Source organism: Phascolarctos cinereus, unplaced genomic scaffold (genome assembly GCF_003287225.1).
Source record: "Phascolarctos cinereus isolate Bilbo 61053 unplaced genomic scaffold, phaCin_HiC Scaffold_4;HRSCAF=312, whole genome shotgun sequence".
Taxonomy (NCBI): domain Eukaryota; kingdom Metazoa; phylum Chordata; class Mammalia; order Diprotodontia; family Phascolarctidae; genus Phascolarctos; species Phascolarctos cinereus.
The window spans coordinates 380,058,844-380,078,519 of NW_027555847.1; the positions used below are offsets into that span (position 1 = coordinate 380,058,844).

Here is a 19,676-nt window from a genome sequence, read left to right on the forward strand (position 1 = left end):
AAGGATGTCCCATCCCTCTAACCATTTCTCATCTTTCTCCTTTTGCATACATGCTGGTAGCTTCTGAGTACAGATGAAAGGACACTCTTGACAGAACTCTCTTTTGCTTGACTCTAGCTTTAGTACCAGGGAACTATCGATTGGGCCCCTAATGGAATTGAAAGCCAAGATAACAGGAGGAACTGAATAGGAAATCTGGAGGGAAGGGCATACCTATTTATTTCTTCTTCAGAAAAATTCTATGTCTCCCAGTTGGTAATTTTTCACTTACCTATCATAAAGATTTCTGTCCTAGAGGTCTCTCTCTTTCTCCACCTCCCACCCCATTTCAGGACACTCAGTAAGTTAATATTTACTAAGTATCCACTGTGTGCTAAGCACCATCCTAGGCACTAAGAAGGGAAACAACTCCTATGTTCCTGTAAAGGATGTGAGCTTAGTGGATGTTGGGTCAATAATGGACCATTAATGATGTCTGCTGGGTAAAGTGCAAGATGGGAACTCCCAGCAGTTCTTTACTGCATAAGCTCCTGATGTTAACATACAAAGGATCAGTTTACAACCCTTCACTTGCCTAAACCATCTTAGAAATTGCATCAATGAACTTATATAGCAGTTGATATTTTTCCCAAGCTAGCAACAGCCACCTTCCCAAGAAAGTACACTCACTGTTCAGGAGATACTTTCTCCCTATCTGACTCCTCACCATCTCTTCCACCTATCCCTTAACCCCACTTGTTTGTTCCAATGACACATCTATTTTCCCCTATAAAAGAGAAATGTCGTTTTTTCCCCTTCTCTGAATCCCTATTACATTTGCTCTTTACCTCCTCTTCCCTGAGCTCAGCTCAGGTTACACTGCTACTACCATCTTCCACAAGCCCAACACTGAGAATCAGAAATGACTTCAGACAAGAGCCACACATTCTTTTGACTACAGCTCTTCATCCTCTCTGGAAATTTGCTAACAGGGTTCTCCCTCTAATTCCCTATACCTTGGTATTCAATTGCCAGTCCAAAGAAAACACAGCACCTTCAGTCTGACACTGGTTTTCTCACAGTATGTCTCTCTGTCTCTGTTCTCATATTCTCTCTCTCTCTCTCTCTCTCTCTCTCTCTCTCTCTCTCTCTCTCTCTCTCTCTCTCTCTCTCTCTCTCTCTCTCACTCTCTCTCTCTCGCATCCCAAGCTGTCTATAGAAGAACGATATGTTTCATCTCTCTGGGAATTTAAGGGTCAGAGAAATGGAGGAAAGGAGGAGAAAGGGAGAAATTGACCAGGGACTTATAAAAGCACCAGCTACATTTCTAAAGTGCTACTGACCCAGGTCCCCTCCCCTCAGCCACACACCCTCATCCTTCATCCACCCTTTAGTTACCCTACTCCATCTGATGCCAAACCTCTAACTCCAACAGGCAAAGTGGACTCTGACCCCTTCATCCATGATGGAGTACCAGTTTCTCAGATATAACTTTCCACCAACCTTCTGTCACATCCCACACTAACACATTTCAAATAAAGAGGAGGAGGAGAGTCTCCTCAGATCAAATTTAACTGTTTGACAGAAAACCTGAGAAAAGAATGGGGATGGGTGAGCCTAAAACTGACAAGTTGCTTCCTGGAAACTTCCTTTTCATAACTATCTTGGCATAAACCCACAGAAAAATGAGAGGGAGAGAAGAAGAGGAAGAGAAGGGAAGGCTGGGAAGGTGAGGGGACAATTCTGACATTTCCTACAGACTTTGGATTTCCCACCCCAGAACTTTAGGGGGGAAAAAAGGCATGAGAGCTGGGGGGGAGGCGAAGGATTACTATACACCTCAGAATAAATTGCTCTTTTGGGGAGAGTTTCTCTAGGGATAAGAAGACACACAAATTGCCCTTTTAGCATTAGACGTCAACCATGAGATTATCAGTAGAGTTTATTTGAAGCGGAAACGAATCGGAAATCTTTCTCTCAACTGCCTTTTTAGACAGATATCATGCACACTCGGAATCACACAGAGACACATGTAAAGAATAAACGCTACATCAGGGGGCAATAGGAAAAACCCCGGAGGCAATAGGCAAAGGTACCGTAAGCAAGATATATCTCCTACTACCGATCAAGCAAACTTTCAGATCTCCAATGAAAATATTTCCACTTCGAATCAGATTATGGAGTTGGGGGGAGGGGAGGGTTCCAGTGGTTTGGTTTGGTTATTTGGTGGGTTTGTTTGATTTTTGGAAAGCAGAATTTCAGCAGTAACTTCATTTAAAGAACCAACATTGCATGGAACAGAGATTTCTAAACAATCCTTCTCCCCATCATAGATACAACCCCAAAACCACCATCACCATTATCATCATTCTTTAAAATATCTGCATGACCAGTTTAATGAACTCATGTCTATAGGAAGCATCTAAAAGGTTATTTTAGCCAAATAGTAGAGGCATCTAAATAAATACATTTTTTTAAATGAGAGGAGGGTTTCTATTGGTCAGTTGTTTCCTTCTGAAAATCACAGAAGGGGTAATTCTGCCATTAATTTTGGAGCATTCTCTCTTGCCCTCTATCTCCTCACAGACACACAGTTTATTATAGCAAATTGCTGTTTTTAGGGAATGCCTGTCCTTTCAGTGTCAAAGGAAATGAAAAACAGGGAGAAACAAACGTAAATCCACTCAGTGAGATTTGAAGAGAAAGACACTAATACACATCACAACCACACACCAACCTTAGAGAACTGGACCACATCTTCCCTGGTTCTTCTTTCTATTAAAGACACGTTAGATTCTGGTACATTACACACACACACACACACACACACACACACACACACACACACACACACACGCCCCCCCCAAAAAACCAAGTAGGTTACAATGTAGCTCTCTAGCTCCACTTAACCTGCAAGTTACAAGGGGGGGGGAGAAAAAGGGCAAAAAATACTATCTCCTTCCTACCCCCTTCTGAGCTCCCTCCCCCCTTCTTCTGAGTTCACCCCAACCCAAACCAAACCCGCCAGCCACCATCAGCAGGCAACACGACCCAGGTTGGGTGGTAAAAAAGGAGGGGGGGGGGCGGGAGAGAAACCAGATTATGCAAAACTCAAAAAGCTCCCAACCCGCCAAGCCTGACCCTTCCACCGCCACCGAGCCACTCCAATGGAGCCCAGCACTGCTCCCCACCCCCAAGATCCCGCAAGAATCGCGCCCCCCACCCCAACCCTCTTGGCCAAGACCAGCATCCCGCTGTCCACCGCCGCCCCTACCCTAGTGCAACGGCAACACCCCCCACCACCACCACCACCGAGGCGACATTAACTTTTGCATGCTGGAAAAAAATAATAATAATCCTACTCCTCATTCACATCCTTTTCAGGCAAATCACTCCTCAGGCGAACCCCCCTGGAAGCCCGGGCGATCGTTTCAGGATTCCTCTCCCGCTCCGAGGGTTTTGCTTTTTTGTTTTGTGTTGTTTTGTTTTTTGTTTTTTTGTTTTTCAAGGTCGATGGTATTTACTAACCCATATCCCAAAAGGCCGGCGCGTCGCGGGAGGGGGGCTGTCGCCTCGGCTCGATCTTCCTCCTCTCTGTCTCTCTCTCTCTCGGCTTTTAGATCCCGGTTTCAATCGCTCGCCCGAGCCCCCAAAGGTGCTGTTGCGGCAACTCCATCGCGATAACCATCTGTCAAACAGGGAGCCGCGGGCGGGCTACACACGCACGGGGGGCGCAGGAGGAGGGGGGCAGAAAGCGCATAGAGGCGGCGGCGGCGGCGGCGAGCGCGGAGCCCCCGGAGCCCCCTAGCCCCGCAGCCCAGCGCCGCGGCGGCTTCCCGACGCTGCCCAGCTCCGCTCGATAGATTTATAGAGAGAGATATCAAGGGGGAAAATGGCGTCTCCGGCGCTTGAGGAGTCCTGGAGTAATCAAATTCACACACACACACACACACACACACACACACACACACACACACACACACACACACACACACACACACACTCACACAGCAGTCTGGGCTAATTTTAGCAGGAGCCCATTTAAAAAAAATATTCCAGTCTCTCTGATCAATGCAATATTTTTCCTTAATGGTAGAATTGATTTGATTTTCTTGAAAAAAAAATGTTCTTCCCCCTTTTTTTGGCTTGCGAAAGGCGGTGCACGGAGAGCGAAAGAGGTTTTGCTGATTTCTGCAGTTTAGTCAGCGCCGAAGCTTTTCTCTCCTCTCCTCTCCTCTTCTCTCCTCTTCTCTCCTCTCCTCTCCCCTCCTCTGCTCTCTCTCCTCTCTCTCCCTCGCCGGCGATTGCTAGTGCTGCTGCTGCCGCTGCCGCTGTTGCTCCATTGCTCACCGATCCACCTCCCCCCACCCCACCCCCCTTTGCCTCTCTTCTCTCGCTCTCGCTCTCTTCTCTCTCTCTCTCTCTCTCTCTCTCTCTCCTCTCTCTCTCTCTCTCTCTCTCTCTCTCTCTCTCTCTCTCTCTCTCTCTCTCTCTGTCTCTCTCTCTCTCTCTCTCCTTCCCTCCCTCCTCCTCTCTCCCTCTCTCAGTCTGTGTGTGTTTGTGTGTGCGCGTGTGTGCCTGTCGCCCGCTCCTTCTCTTGCTCCTTAGCCTCTTCTAAGTCCTGGAGCTTTAGGGAAGGGGGGGGGGGAGTGAGCAAAGGGGTGGGGGTAGAGGGGAGAGAATTGGAGAGGAGGCTACAGAAAAATCAAGCGTGCTGTTCCAAGCCCTGGGTTTGCTTTTGGAGTGAAACGTTGGAGCGTACTACTTAGCAAACCGCTCCCCTTTAGCTTCCTTCCCTTTCATAGATGAGACTAAGTGGGAGAAAAAAATCCCTGGGTTTTTTTCCCCCTTCCTAAATGATGAATGGGGGGGGGAAGAGAGGAGTTGTTGTTCAAAGGGGGAGAGAAAGAACAGTTTGTTAAATCAGATCTGGAAGCTCTGCCTTCCTGTCGCGTTCCCCTCTGTCCTCCGCCGCCCCCCCAGTCTCTCACCCTGCGCGCGCGCGCGCACACACACACACACACACACACACACACACACACACACACACACACACACACACACACACACACACACACACACACACCCCCCGCACCCCCCTCCCTTCTGTGTCTGTTTTTCTCGGAGTCCTGCAGTAGTCAAAATGGGAATGATCAGGCCCAGGGACAGCAGTGCTCAGAGCTGGGTTACTGCGCTCAACACTGCCACTACCTGACACAACAGAAGCACTGTTGGGAGGGGGGAGAGGAGAGAGAGGGAAAAGGGAGAGACAAAATGTGATAGGCTATGAAATTGGTTGCATTTTTTTTAACCTGGTAATTAAATTTCACTTTCAGGGGTTTATTTTAAAAATACATGGATGCATTCAGATGCTCATTTGCAATTTCTCATTATTTATGATCTCGATTAATTCCTTCTGTTGGTAGAGTTGGTGGAGGAAGGGAGGGGGTTAGAGTATTGCAATATTAATTAGAAATGTATGTTCACGAGTAATTCTGTATTCAGCAGTGGTGGAAATGAATAGCTTGAGATCTCCTTAGTTCGTCCAAAATGTGGTGTCATTTTAAAAAATTGATTTGAATATTTATATTTGGGCAGCAAAAGTCCTTTTCCTGGACAACCTCAAAAAGGACACATACTTTAATAGACTCTTAGGTTTGGCATGACTTACAGATTTCTCTGGATGTTGGTTGGGGGCAGGGCATGAACACGATGACCGATGAGGTCCCCTTGGAGGGGACCTAATATCCCTAAGATATTTTTGACAGTATAATAAATATTAAGACAGCCCCCTTTATTTGTGAACTTATCTTTATGCAAATTTTATTTACAAAGAACTTTATTTGTGAATATATTTATATGAAGAACTTAAAGCAGCCTCTGAGAGAAATGGGAAAGGTGATAGCATAGAAGTTTGGAGGGTACCTAAAAATTTTTCAGAGCTGTTATATAACTGATTACCTGAAGAAAAAAATGTTGCTTAGTATATGCTCCAGCTGTCTTCCTTCACTCCCAAACCATCTTTCCACATTCGTGACCTGAAGGGCTAAGAGGAATTGAATCATGTGGTACTTCTCCCCTCACTTCCTGCTGTGTTCCTCTAGGTTGGTACTTGCTCCCCCAGAGTAGAGCTCACCTCACTATAAACCACAGATCTTAATAAAGGCCACACAAACTCTCTTTTCTCTTTTACTTTTACAACAGCCAAACTGACCTCTGTTTCAGCAGGTCTTCAGTCTGTCCTCACACTGATATATTCTTACTAGTGTTAAGTAAGTGCTTAATTTTCTTTTTAAAAATTAGCACCTGGAATTTGTGTACCCAAGTATTAGTGTACCCATTTCATAGATAAGGAAACTGAGAGGTTCAGGGTCAGTGTGGAGTAGACCTTGGGCCCATGATTCTAAAACCAAAATTCTTAGTATTTGAAACAAGTTGCCTCTCTCGTAAACCAAGAGGACATTGGACAGGATCAGGCACAAAATACTGTTTTTTATTATTAAGTCAGCTGTGGCATGAAAACACACCCTGCTCAGAAAGTAAAGTCTCTGACAGGCATCCAAATCTGCCAGAGCTAGGAGAGATCTTAAAGAGGACCTAGTCTATATGGGATTTTACTGCAAACAATGCAAATAGTTCTAATTTTAAAACATAACACTGAGGGGCAGCTAGGTGGCCCAGTGGACAGAGCACCCGCCCTGGAGTCAGGAGGACATGAGTTCAAATCCGGCCTCAGATACATAACACTTACTAGCTGTGTGACCCTGGGCAAGTCACTTAACCCCATTGCCTAACCCCCCCCCCAAAAAAAATCTTAAACTGGGTGATTATCAGGTAGAATGTGGAGGTTTTTGTTCAGTTATAGGTTGGACCGGATGGCCTCTGAGCTCCTTTATTGGATCATAGGTCTAGAGGTAGAAGGCAATTGTGAGGTCATCAAGTACAACTCCTTCATTTAAAAATGAGGAAAGACAGGCCCAGAGAGGTTATGACTTACACAAGATGACAATTTAGAAAGTATCGGTGCTTTTACCATTGTCCCAACTCTGTGACGGTGACGAAATACACATTTTTTTTTCTTTTTGGTGAGGCAATTGGTGTTAAGTGACTTACCCAAGATCACACAGCTAGTAAGTGTCAAGTGTCTGTGGCAGAATTTGAACTCAGGTCCTCCTGACTCCAAGGCTGGAGCTCCATCCACTGCGCCACCTAGCTGCCTCACAAACTACAAATTCTTGGAAATCCACTGTATAGGTGGTAAATTGGAAGGAACCATAGAAACAGGCCAGATCATGATGGAGGGGGAAAGAAAGCAAGGATTCTGAAGTCAGAGACCCCAGGTTCTACTGCCATGTGGTGCCTCTGTGACTATGGTCAAGACTTTTAGCCTCTGGAGGCCTCAGTTTCTTCAAAACAAAAGCATTGAATGAGATGATCTCTAAGGCCCCTTCTTGCATTAGGACCTGTGAATTAGTCCCAATCCCTCATTTTCAAGATGAGGAAACTAGCTCAGATCAAGGCAAAGTGACTGATTTCAGTTCACACAATGAATTGGAAACACTTGCTGATTCAGTCCAATGTTCTTTCCACTTCATGACAGTCCTTTAATTTTTTCTAAATGTCCTACTTTCTATGCAATATATATAGTCATATTCCTTGGCTTTCCAAAAAAATTTTCTGAAGGATCACTGGAAAATGAAATCTCATTTTGTTTAGGAATATACAAATGCTGGCAGAACAAGGGCTTGTATTCAAATCTCAATGAAACTCTAGCTCCTGAGATTGCTGAATTCCTTTGGAGTCCTTCTCCCCCTAGTGGGCCACTTACTAAAGTGTCTCAGATTTAGACACTTGCCTTTATTTCAGTGACAGAGCAAACATAGCCCTTTAAAATAGCACCACCTTATAACCCCTTCATCTGTAACTCCAGGGTAGAAGAGGAGAGACAGAGGCAGCTAGAGAAAAAAGCAGAAAGTGCTTCCCTGGGTTTTACCCGTCTTTCAAGGCCAGAGTAAGTCACACCTCCTCCTTGAAACCTTCACTGAAAAATTGTCCGAAACCCTGTGCTCCCAAGGCCCTTACTGCTTGGATCATGTGTTTAGCAAAGATACCATCTTTTGTAATTTTTCTTTTTCATGTCTTTGTCCTCTCTGGATTGTTTGAAAACCATTTATTCCAACTTCATAGCCCAAATCAGATGTTGTGTCTTCCATTGAAATCTTCTCCGGCTTCTTCAAATGAAAGAATTTCAAATGTCCTCTTCTTCCTCAAATGGAATCTCTCCTTTGCATTTATATCAGAATTATTTGTGTACTTGTCCTTTACACTCATTAGCAACAACAACAAACAAAATAACAATAATGATAGCTATCACTTATTTGGAAGCAGGTAGGTGGTCCAGCAGATGGAATATAGGACCTGGAGTCAGGAAGATGGGAGTTCAAATTTGGCCTCCAACCTTGGGCAAGTCACTTAACCTCAGTTCCTCTACTACAAACCAGTGATAATGATAATACCACCTATCTCCCTGGGTTGCTGTAGGATCAAATGAAATAACAGTTATAAAATATTGTAAACCTTTAAATTCTATATAAGTACTATTATTATTTTTATAGTGTTCCAAGGTTTGCAAAGCATTGCCTCTCCCATGTGATTATGATGTTGATTCCACTCCCTCTATGATCTAATTCAAGCTACATCTTCCTCCATTAAGTGGACTTTGTATATACCAGCCCTAATTTGAAGGAAGCACACACACACACACACACACACACACACACACACACACACACACACCCCATATGGTCCTCACAACCCTGGGTGATAGGTGCTATTATTATTATCCCCAATTTACAAATGAGGACACTGAAACACAGAGATGATAAGCGACTTGCCCAGGATCACGAAACAAGTTAGTATTTGAACTTAGGTCTTTGTGTCTCCATGTCCAGCACTCTTACCCATTTTACCACCTAGCTGCCCATTAGATTATGAACTCCTGAAAGCAAAGTCTGTTTATGTGTAGAGGAATAGGGACTAGACCAGTAATTTCATTAATTGGGGAACTCCCAGATGAGTAAACTCTCTCTATCAGTGCATGTCAGCACCTTCTTTGCAACCTATAGTCTTAAAGAGTTACCAAAAAGCACTGAGAGGTTGAGTGATTTCCCAGGGTCAAAGTCAGTATCAAAGACCAGCAGGATTCCAGTCCAAACTAAGGTAAAGTTTCCACTAAGGTAAAGTACACTTTTGAGTGCATTCACAAGCTTGCTCACACACACACACACACACACACACACACAAACACACATTTTTCTTATGGTGTTCTGTCACCTAACAACTACCATGTACAAAGCAGAAGGTACTAATAAATCTTTGTTGAATTGAATTGCATCCCATACTACACTTAGTGTCATGAAGCCCAGGAATATGCTATGTACCTTTTTGCACTCCCAGAACCTGGCATAGTATCCTATAAATAATAAGTACTAGGTGAATGTTTGTTCATACTTAGAACAAATACACATGACCTCTAACCTGTTGGGCAAAATGGTACATTGGAAAAAGCTAAATTTGGAGTCATAGGACTTAGGTTCAAATCACAGTTTTGTCTCTGATTAGCCGTTTTACCTTGGGAAAGTCACATAATCAGTCTGGTCCTCAGTTGCCTCATTAGTAAAATAAAGGGGTTCAGATAGATGACCTCTAAGTTCTCTGTTAACTCTAAATCTATCATCCAGGTACCTTTACCTATGTTACTGCCTTATCTACAGAATAGACATAATAATATATTTACTCATCAACCTATTCCCCACCTCAAATGTGTTATAGATACGAGTGATACAATAATGCCCTAAGGCTTGAACAATTCCGTGAAAGGTGTAGGTGTAGGTGGCGGTGTGGATGATGCACTGCACTTTGAATAGGAAGCCTTGAATTGGACTCTTGCATTGGACACTTACTAGCTGTGACACTTGGCAAGGCACACAACCCCTCTGTATTTCAGTTTCCTCAGCTATAATACATTATAACCCCATAAACATTTATTAATCACCTACTATGTGCCAGGCATTGTGCTAAATGCTGGGGATACAGTGAATAGAAAGACAGTCTCTGCCCTCAAGAAGCTCACAATCTAAAGAGGGAGACAGTATACAAAAAGAGTCAGGAAAAGGGGAGCAATGGACACTAGGGAGTACTCAGCACAGGGGCATCTTGTTGCATGGAGTTGAAAATAGACAGAGCAGCAAATGCAAAGTGGAATGAACTAAAGTCCAATTTCTGCCCCCTGTAAAGGAAGACATTGGGAGGAGTTTAATACTCCCAGAAAAATCAGGGATGGCCTCTAAGGATGACCTCTAAGGTTCTTATCAGTTTTAAATCTATGTTCCTATGAAATTAATTCAAGATAGAATTCAAAGTGTGATGAATCCATTGATTTTCATCATATTCTATGGTGGAGAAACAAGAAAAATGAGGGAAAATCAAACACTTCTCTTCTACCCACAGTCTCACAACAAGTCAGAGGCAGCTTCCACACCTCAGACCCAGAATAATTACTCAGATCTCTAGGTAATGAGAGAGATGGAGGAAGAGAATGAGTATATAGTTTTTACTTTGTGCCAGGCATTGTGCTAAGCATTTTTTTGGTACAACTATCTCATTTGACCTTCACCTAACCCTTCAACATAGGTGCTGTTATTAAGCCTATTTTACAGTTGAAGAAACTGAGGCAAAGAGAGGTTAAATGACTTTCCCAGGGTCACACAGATAGTAAGTGTCTGAGGCTGGATTTGAACTCGGGTCTCCCTGACTCTAGGTCTAGCATTCTCTATTCTCTGTACCATCTAGTTGCCTCTTATGGAAGCAGTTTGATGTAATCAAAAGACCACAAGCTATGCTAACATCATGAAAACAGTTAATGTGATCCTGAGCTGAATTAATAGAAGCATAGTGTCTAGAATATGGGAGGCTTCCCTACCCCCATCTCATGTCCTGATCAGACCCCATTAAGAGGATTTGCTATAGTTTTGTGCACCACACTTGAAGAATTTTGACAACCAGCAAAGAATTAGAAATTGAGGGGACTCCCATCAACTGGGGAGTGCCTGAACCAGTTGTAGTATATGTTTGTGATGGAATACTATTGTACTACAAAAAATGAGCTAGTTGCTCTCAGAAAAACCTGGAAAGACTTATGTGAAGTGATGCAAAGTGAAGTGAGAAGAACCAGCAGAACATTGTACACAGTAACATCAATATTGTAAGATGATCAATTGTGAATGACTTAACTATTCTCAGTAATACAAGGATCCAAGACAACTCTGGAGGACTTATGATGAAAAATGCTATCTCCAGAGAAAGAACCGATGGAGTATACCTTTTTTAACTTTCTTTATTTTTCTTGGGTTTTTATATTGGTTTATCTGTTCTTTTACAACACAGCTAATATGGAAATATGTTTTGAATGACTACACATGTATATCCTATATCAAATTGTTTGCCCTCTTAATGAGGGAGGTAGGGAAGGAAAGAATTTGAAACTCACTTTTTAAAACATGAAAAATTGTTTTTACATGTAATTGGGAAAAATAAAATGCTAAATTAAAATAATTTTGACAACCTTTGCATGAGAAAATGAATTGCCAATGGTCTTAAAACCATGTCCTATGAAGAATGGTTAAGAAATTGGGGTATTTAAGCACGTGGAAGGGAAAACAGGGGAGACATGATAATTACCATAATAGCTAACACTTACATAATACTTTATAGTTCACAAAGCCTTTTATGTACATTATTTCATTTATCCTTACAACAGCAGTATAAGATAGGTTCTGTAGTATTATTATCTATGTTTTCAGGCAATCATTGTCTTTAAACATTTAAAGCGTTGTCATGTGAAAAGATGTGTGTGTGTGTGTGTGTGTGTGTGTAAATAACTAATACAGGTGGATAAAAGTTACCAGGAGGCATATGTAAAGAAGCTCTTTCCAACACTGAGAAATGACCACCAGGGTGTGGGTGGCCCAGAGCAGACTGCTAAGCCCTGTTGCCAGGGAAGCTGAGGCTAGCAGATGTCTTGAACTCAGGAGCTGCAATGGGCTAACAGCCAATTAGGTTCAACATTAATATGTTTGGGGAGGTGGTAGCACACACACACACACACACACACACACACACACACACACACACAGATTCAATGACAAGAGAATCCTTGTTGTTCTTAAAACAACACAGTCAAGACACTCCCAACTCTGGGCATTTTCACTGGCTGTACCACATGCCTGGAATTCTCTCCCTCCTTATCTCTTACCTCTTAACATCACTAGCTTCCTTCAAGTTCCATCTAAAATCTTACCTTCTACAAGAATCCTTTTCTAATCTGATTATTTCCAAGTTAGAGCCTGTCTATAGCTTTCTTGTACGTAGTTTGCATGTTGTCTACTCCATTAGACTGTGAGATCCTTGAGAGCAGGAATTGTCTTTTGCCTTTTTTTACAGCCCTAGTACTTAGCACAGTGTCTGGCCCATAGTAGGCACTTTATTGACTGGCTGACTCAGTGAAGGTGGCTAGAAATAAGATTAGGAGTACAAGTACAGCTAGGAGTCAAATGACCTGCGTTCTAGTCCTCTTTTGCTACTCCAAATGTACAAAGGGAAGCAAATCATTTCTCTTTCTGTGACCAAATTTCTTCATCTTTAAAATGGAAAAAAAAAGGAAAGAAATTTCTGCCCCAGGTCTTTGATAGTTTTGCATGATAAAACAAACAGAAAAGTACTTTGAAAAACAAAAATTTGCTGTGCAAATGTTAGTAGTTAGTGTTAAAATCAGTTGTAAAAAGTCTACCTCCCCATAAAGACAATTTTTTATTCCTATCCTCACTCCCACTCCCCACATGTCCATATTATTGAGGCCCATTTCTAATACTTCCTAGATTTGTAATCGTAGGCAAGTCATTTTATATCCCTGAGATGTCTTGGCAGTGGACAGAGTTACCTTTGGAGCCAGTAAATTCTGAATTCAAATCCTACCTTTGACACATATTGACTGGGTGAGTCTGGGCAAGTCACATAACCTGCCTGTACTCCAGGAAACTCCCTAAGACTATGCATTGCAGAGAGAAAGTGCTGGCCTGTATCAGGAGAAGGAGTTTCTATATCTGGGAGTCCCTCAAACCAATAAAATCATACTTATATTTCCCATCCGCATAAGATGGCTAAATAATAGCCATACTGACTACCTCATAGGGTTATTCATTCAACAAATATTCAGTTACTGAAAAGGAAATAATTTGCAAGTCTTCAGTTCCTGTATCCTCAGAATATGAATTTGTACTTGCAATGCATCTAGTCCAACCTTGTCATTTTAGAGATGAGGCCAAGAAAGGGCCTCATCTGATTTTCCAGATCATAAGATTAGTAATAGCCAAAGATGGAATTTGAACCCAGATTTTATTTAGATCTAGATAACTTTCCCCTGCCCCACATTACATGCCATATAAAAAATATGAATTGCTATTATCACTAACTTAGCTCTAGGTTGTACTACAAGAAATCAGGAAAGGTCATTCCTGCCCTTCCTTTTGTAAGGCATTCTTCTTTACATAAGAGTGCTTATCTTTCACTGTAGCTAGTAATGATCAGTGTACTAAAGAAAATGGGGGAAAAAATGGTCCAGGAAGGGACATCCAGCTTTTGTACAAATGGTTGGACTATGACTCTGCATGCCAGGAAATGCATTTAGTAAACTTACTTAGCATTTGTTCATTTGGGAGGATCTCCAATCATTGTCCCAAGATATTGGCTTCCATTATTTAAAAAGTAAGGAGACAGAGACTGGGTTTTAATTTTTCAGGATTTTGGCAGGTTTTTCTCTTAGTAAATTCACGGTTCCTCAAATCCCCAGTGAGATTTGGAATATGTTCAATTTAATTACCAAAGCTTTAGGAACCCTCTTTTGGGGTATCATGTTTTCAGTGGTCTATATAATATACCCGAGCTGAAAAGGATGCCTTGAAGAAATAAATGGCAGGAGAATGACAATGTATTGTGGAATATGAATGGGATGGAATATCATTGCATTATTAGAAATATAAATGTAAAGAATTCAGAGAAATGTACAATGATTATTAGAATTGCTACAGAATGAAAAAAGAAGCAGATGAACAATTTCCAAGATGGCCAAAAATAATGTGAAGGAAAACAACTTTGAAAGCCTCTGGAACCTGATCAAAGCAGTGAGCCATAATAACTTCAGAAGGCTGACGATGAAGCATGCCTCCTGCCTCTTTGAAGAGAGGTGATGGACTAGAGGTGCAAAATGAGACATGAACTCACTGACATGGCTAATGTGCTAATTTATTTTGTTTGGCTATACATAGGTATGTATAGATATGTGTGCGTATGTGCATATACTTGCATATTCCATGTTACAAAGAAAAGCTATTTGGAGGGATGGGTGCAAAAAAGAGCACTAATAAAATGCTTTTTAAATGTGCAGAAGAAAACAAAATGCAGAGTAGGAGAGGATACAAATAGGAATTTTATTACCTTGTTAAATAACATATATAGTATACATCTTTTAAAATGAACTGTACATAATAGAAGTTCCATCTCTTATACAATACTCTTTCTTTTTCATCCTTGTTTATTGCGATATTTGTATTTGTTGATTGTTACGTTCACAATGAAAACAAAAACTTTAAAATAGAGAGAGAGAGAGAAAAAAGTACAATGGACAGAAAGCTGCCTTACAGAGTCACCAAATGTTGATGCTGGGAGGGACCTGAGAGGCCATCTGGCCTAAGCCATACAGGAATAAGGATGCCCCCTACAATACCCTTGAATCAATTATCTACTTAAAGACCTCCAGTAATTGGGGAGACTGTCCCTTTGGGGTCTACCAAGACAATTCATTCCTTTTTGAATTGCCTTAGTTGACAGATTCTTAACTTGGGATTTAAGCACTTTTAAAAATTAATTTGACAACTGTATGTAAATGAAACTGATTTCCTTTGTAATCCTATGTATTTTTGAGCACTTAAAAACATTATCCTGAGAATCAGTCCAAAGGTTTCACTAGAGAGCCAGGTCCATGTCACACAAAACAAGTTAAGACCTCTGCTTGAGTCGTAAAAAGATTTTCTTTATATTAAACCTAAATCAGCCTCTCTATAACTTCTACCCATTGCTCTTCGTTATGTCTCAGAGGTCCAAGAAAAACATGTTGAATACCTCTTCCACATGGCAGCCATTCAAATACTCAAAACAGCAATGACTGGCCTCCTTAAGTTTCTCCAGGCTAAATATTGTGAGTGCCTTCAGCTAGCCCTCCCGTGGCATAACCTAGAGACTACTCACCATCTTGGTCAGCCTCCTCTGGATGCCCTTCAGTATTTTTAAATGTCTTTACCAAAAAGTAGTGCCCAGAACTGAGCACAGCCTGATGATATGATCTCACCAAGACAGTGTCCAGTAAGACTACCACTTCTCTCATCACTCGCCTCTCTCACTGCAGTCTAAGACCACATTGGTTTTTTAGGTTCCATTTTGGTCACCAATACTGTTTAACTATATTGGTCCTGCTATCTGCTAAAACCTCTAGGTTTCCCCACTGCCTCTAAGAGTGGTCATTCGTCTGCCATCCTAAAGACATGGAGTTGATTTTTAAAAATTAAAGTGTGAGCATTGACCTTTTCTCCTGTTAAGTGAAATCTTCTTAGATAATACTAGCCCTTCTAGTATGCTCAAATCTTTTTTTGCATGTTGATTTTCTCACCTAACCTCTTAGCTACCCTACTTCCAGCTATGTTCTTGTCCCATAAAATTTAAAGGGGTCTAACAGACTTTTAAGTAACTGACAAAGAAACCTCTGAATTACTAAGTAACTCTAGTCCAAAACTGGGATGCTTCAATCAGTGGACCTGTACTAAGTGTTGTACTAAGATTCAAGATGTTTCCCTGACTCTTTTCTTCCTGCCAGAGTTCAACCCTTACTTTAAGGTCTAGATAAAGCAAATTCTCCATCCTTTGTGAAGCTTTCTATGATTATACCAATCCGTTAAATTCCTCCCTCCACTCAACCTACTGAGCTCTTAGTGAGTGGTTAGGTAGATAGGGAGGTAGGTAGGTGGATAGATAGATAGATAGGTATAAATATATGGATATATACATATATAGATATATCATCTTAGGGAACTTGTCTCATACTTCTCTATCCCTCATGTTACTTAAAAACACAATCCATGGCATATAGCAGGCACTTAATATTTATTGATTTCTTTATATCTCTTTCTCTCTTGGCAACATTGTTTTCTTGTGTTGACAATCTATTTATAACAGTTATAACATCCTTCATCCTCATCCTACTTGTTTATGCCTAACTCAGCCCAAGTGAAGATGTCGTGTCCAAGGTTACCATTTCTGGAAGAAGCCAATGACACCCCAAATCTCACCAATCATAGTTTGTTGTACATTTGTTCAGTATGATTCAGCCCTACAGAAAGCAGGGAATAGCAAGCACATGACATCTGTTACTGTAGATTGATTCTCAAAATTAAACAATTATTCATTAATAAGCATTTATTAAATGTGAGGCACTGTGCTGGGGATACAAATGAATCCAGGAATCCAAGTCAATGAAGGGCAGTTGTTAACAGTGCTCTGGAAACAAGTGGGTATTGTGGCTCTCACAGTATAGTGTAGCAGGGGTGACAGGCGAATCCCCCCTTTGCCTTGGGAACCTCCCATAGAGTTGGATGTGTTCTCTGACTGCTTACAGAGAGACACAAGCCATGCTGGAATGACACAGAGAGCTCCTGACTGGTTCCCCAGGGACTCCTATACCTTGATAAGATCAATGGGAATAACTTTCTGCTACTCTAATGATAGATTGGTCATTACAGTTAACAATTCAGAAACCTAACTTTAGAAGAGTTGGCTATACTTCATACTTTAAGCACCCAGATGAATGCTCCTTTTATTGAACTTTGACCCTTCCACTCCATAATCTATAGCTTAATAAGCTGCTGTGGCTTGAAAAACAATTAAAAAAACCATCATCTGATAGCAAAAATCTCTGAGAGTGAGCCTCTTTGAACCAACCTTTTCTGGTTTTTAGACAAAAGCTATCTAGTCCATCATGGGGTCCACATCTGAATCTTCTTAGCTTGTAGGACCTGCCATAGCTTGTGCCCTTTTGGCATAACATTCATAAACTCATGAGATGTAAAAATGCCCTACGGGGGAAGAAAAACTAACTTGTTAATTAGTTAGAGTCTTATGTATAGTCCTATTGTGAAAGACTTAATCAATGTTTGTTGAATTAATATTGAATTAAATGACAATCATTTGTTAGCTTAAGAATCTGTGCCTTGCTCACAGCTATGTAAAAATGATGAAAGAACCTAGGTCATATAGGGAAGGGTAGGAAAAAATTTTTTAAGCCCTCTCCATCTTTTCTTTTTGAAGTCTCTCCCAAAAGACTTCTCAGATGCCTTTCATCAAAACATGATACTCTATAGACCTTTTTGGAATCACCTCTATATCCAAATTTTCTCATCTTGTATTTGTGCCCTTTACCCTCTTCTCTGATTTCCAGAGGCTGACTAATTATGTTGTAAATTAATCTATACTTCTGTGCTCATGGGTAATGGTGTGTAAATGGAGAATATCAGTCCCCTTCTCCCTTTTCATTTTCATATTGGTCCTCTAGAGACAATATTTAACTTCTCTAAATGACTCTAATGATGAGGATTTCAGGTGCCATGACAGGCTTTTAGGTTAGATACTTTGGTTAAATCAAGTTCTTCTGGTTCCCATCAGATTCTACTTCTTAGGCATTTAGCAAATCACTTATTCAAAGATCTGTAAAAAGTCCCCAAAATAACATTCTTGCGAAATCAAATCACGTTATCTTTTTTTATTGACAAGTACCAATAAATGGAATGGATTAAAGGGATTTTCTTCAAACAAACAAATGATTGCAATTAACAATAAGAGCACAAATATGGCCTTGCCATTAGTCATGACGTGAGTGGTACATATGTTTTTAACTATGGCCTATATGTTGAAGATGGCAGATAGGCAAGGTAGGAGACTTCCAGCATGTTGCCTTGTTTGTCTTGGGTACCTGACTTTAGAAACCATGAGAATTCCTGTGTAAATGTTGTGAAGTATTCCATAGAGTAACTTCCCTTGCCAAAAAATCCCAAATGGTCCTGGGAAAAGGTTTTCATTTCCCTTCTAACCAACCACTGATTCAGACTACAGCTCCCTAGATTCAAGAAGGGAACTTTTTTCTAGCCTTGACTTCAAATTCACGTTACATCTTAACTCATCACTTTGTTGTAGAGACCCCAATTCAAGATTACTCCTATGAAGGTAATTAATAAATGCTATTTAATTATAGTGATGCCATGTCATTTTATCTACGTAGGATGTAATTCTGATTTATAACATCTTGGTAAATGTTGAGGCTTTATTTATTTATTTTTTAATATTCCTACAATATTGACCTAAAGTGAATTTTAACAGTTTAATTTTCTGTACACAAGTGAGTTATATAGGCTCATTGGCATTGCAGAGAGCTGATCTCATTCATTGTAAGGTCTGTTATAATGTTCAAACCTAGAGTTGTGGTAGGACAGGAAACTATTTAGAGTAGATGCTGGGTCTTACCATTCTTTAAGCAGAAGTATCTTTAGCTAATCAGAAAGGAAAATATAAACATATTTCTTATGAGGTCAGCCTTCAGCACTGCACTGAAGCTGGAATAGAGTTGATTTTCATCTTCAAAACTTGAAATTATGGTGAAACTAAAAGTTTCTTTAGGCACAAATCAGCTTTAACTTGGCAAGCAAGGGGGTGGATTGGATAGATGGTCTCTTGAGGACCTGAGTGCCCTATAATTCTTTGGGCAGCAAACTTATGGCTCTCTTCATGTGTCCAAGACACTACTATTTAGCTGTCACCACTTCCTGTTGAGTAAATTTAGCCTGAGAGAAAACCAGGCTTGCTCTCCTACTCTGAGACCCAGGCTGACCTTATTCCAGCTCTTTAAAGCTGTGTTTAGTGAAAGGAATCATAGCAGGTGAGGCTACAGTCAAGGTCCAAGGGTTGGACCTTCAGGAGAAGAGTGGGTGCTTGATACTGTGTCTCATCATTAGTTTAGGTGAATTCTGTGTCTGCCTATTCATTTGCTGTAGCAAGGCTCAGCCCTATTTTCTTTATTAGATATCTTCTTCATAGACCTACTCTAATGGTTGAAATTCCCACTATTAGAAACCAACATTTGAGTAATGGCATTGTCTGCTGAAGGTTCCTTCCAAAATGTACATCCTACCTAGGAAATGACAGAAGGTGTATAGGTTATTAATATGAGAGATAGCATGGCACAGTGAAAAAACATTGGCCCTTGAGTCGGGAGACCTGAGTTTGACACATAACGGCTATGTAACCACAGCCATTTAACTACTTAGGGCCCCAGTTTCCCCATTTGTAAAATAGGGATAGCAATACTTGTACTCTCTACCTCCAGGGTTGCTCTGTAGAAAGTATTCTGCAAATCTTAAGACACTATATCATTATAAATTGTTAATATGACTGAGACTTACTATCAAAGGTCATAGGGCAGTATGGGGTAGTGGATAGAGAAGAGAAATTAAAACAATTTTCAAATCCAGCCTCAGACACTTGAC

At 41.1% G+C, this 19,676-nt stretch overlaps 1 protein-coding gene across 6 annotated transcripts in view; it reads right to left on the minus strand.

Annotated features, from left to right (window-relative positions):
• SETBP1 (SET binding protein 1) overlaps positions 1 to 19,676 on the minus strand; it is a 537,494-nt gene that overhangs the window by 499,317 nt on the left and 18,501 nt on the right. For 2 of the 6 annotated variants that reach the window (XM_078153276.1, XM_020985738.2), the window contains exon 1: positions 3,508 to 4,354. The exons of 2 other annotated variants lie outside the window; for them this stretch is intronic. The gene's annotated coding sequence lies outside the window, so the exon portion shown is untranslated. 2 more of the 6 variants (XM_020985742.2, XM_020985741.2) reach the window with 2 other exon arrangements.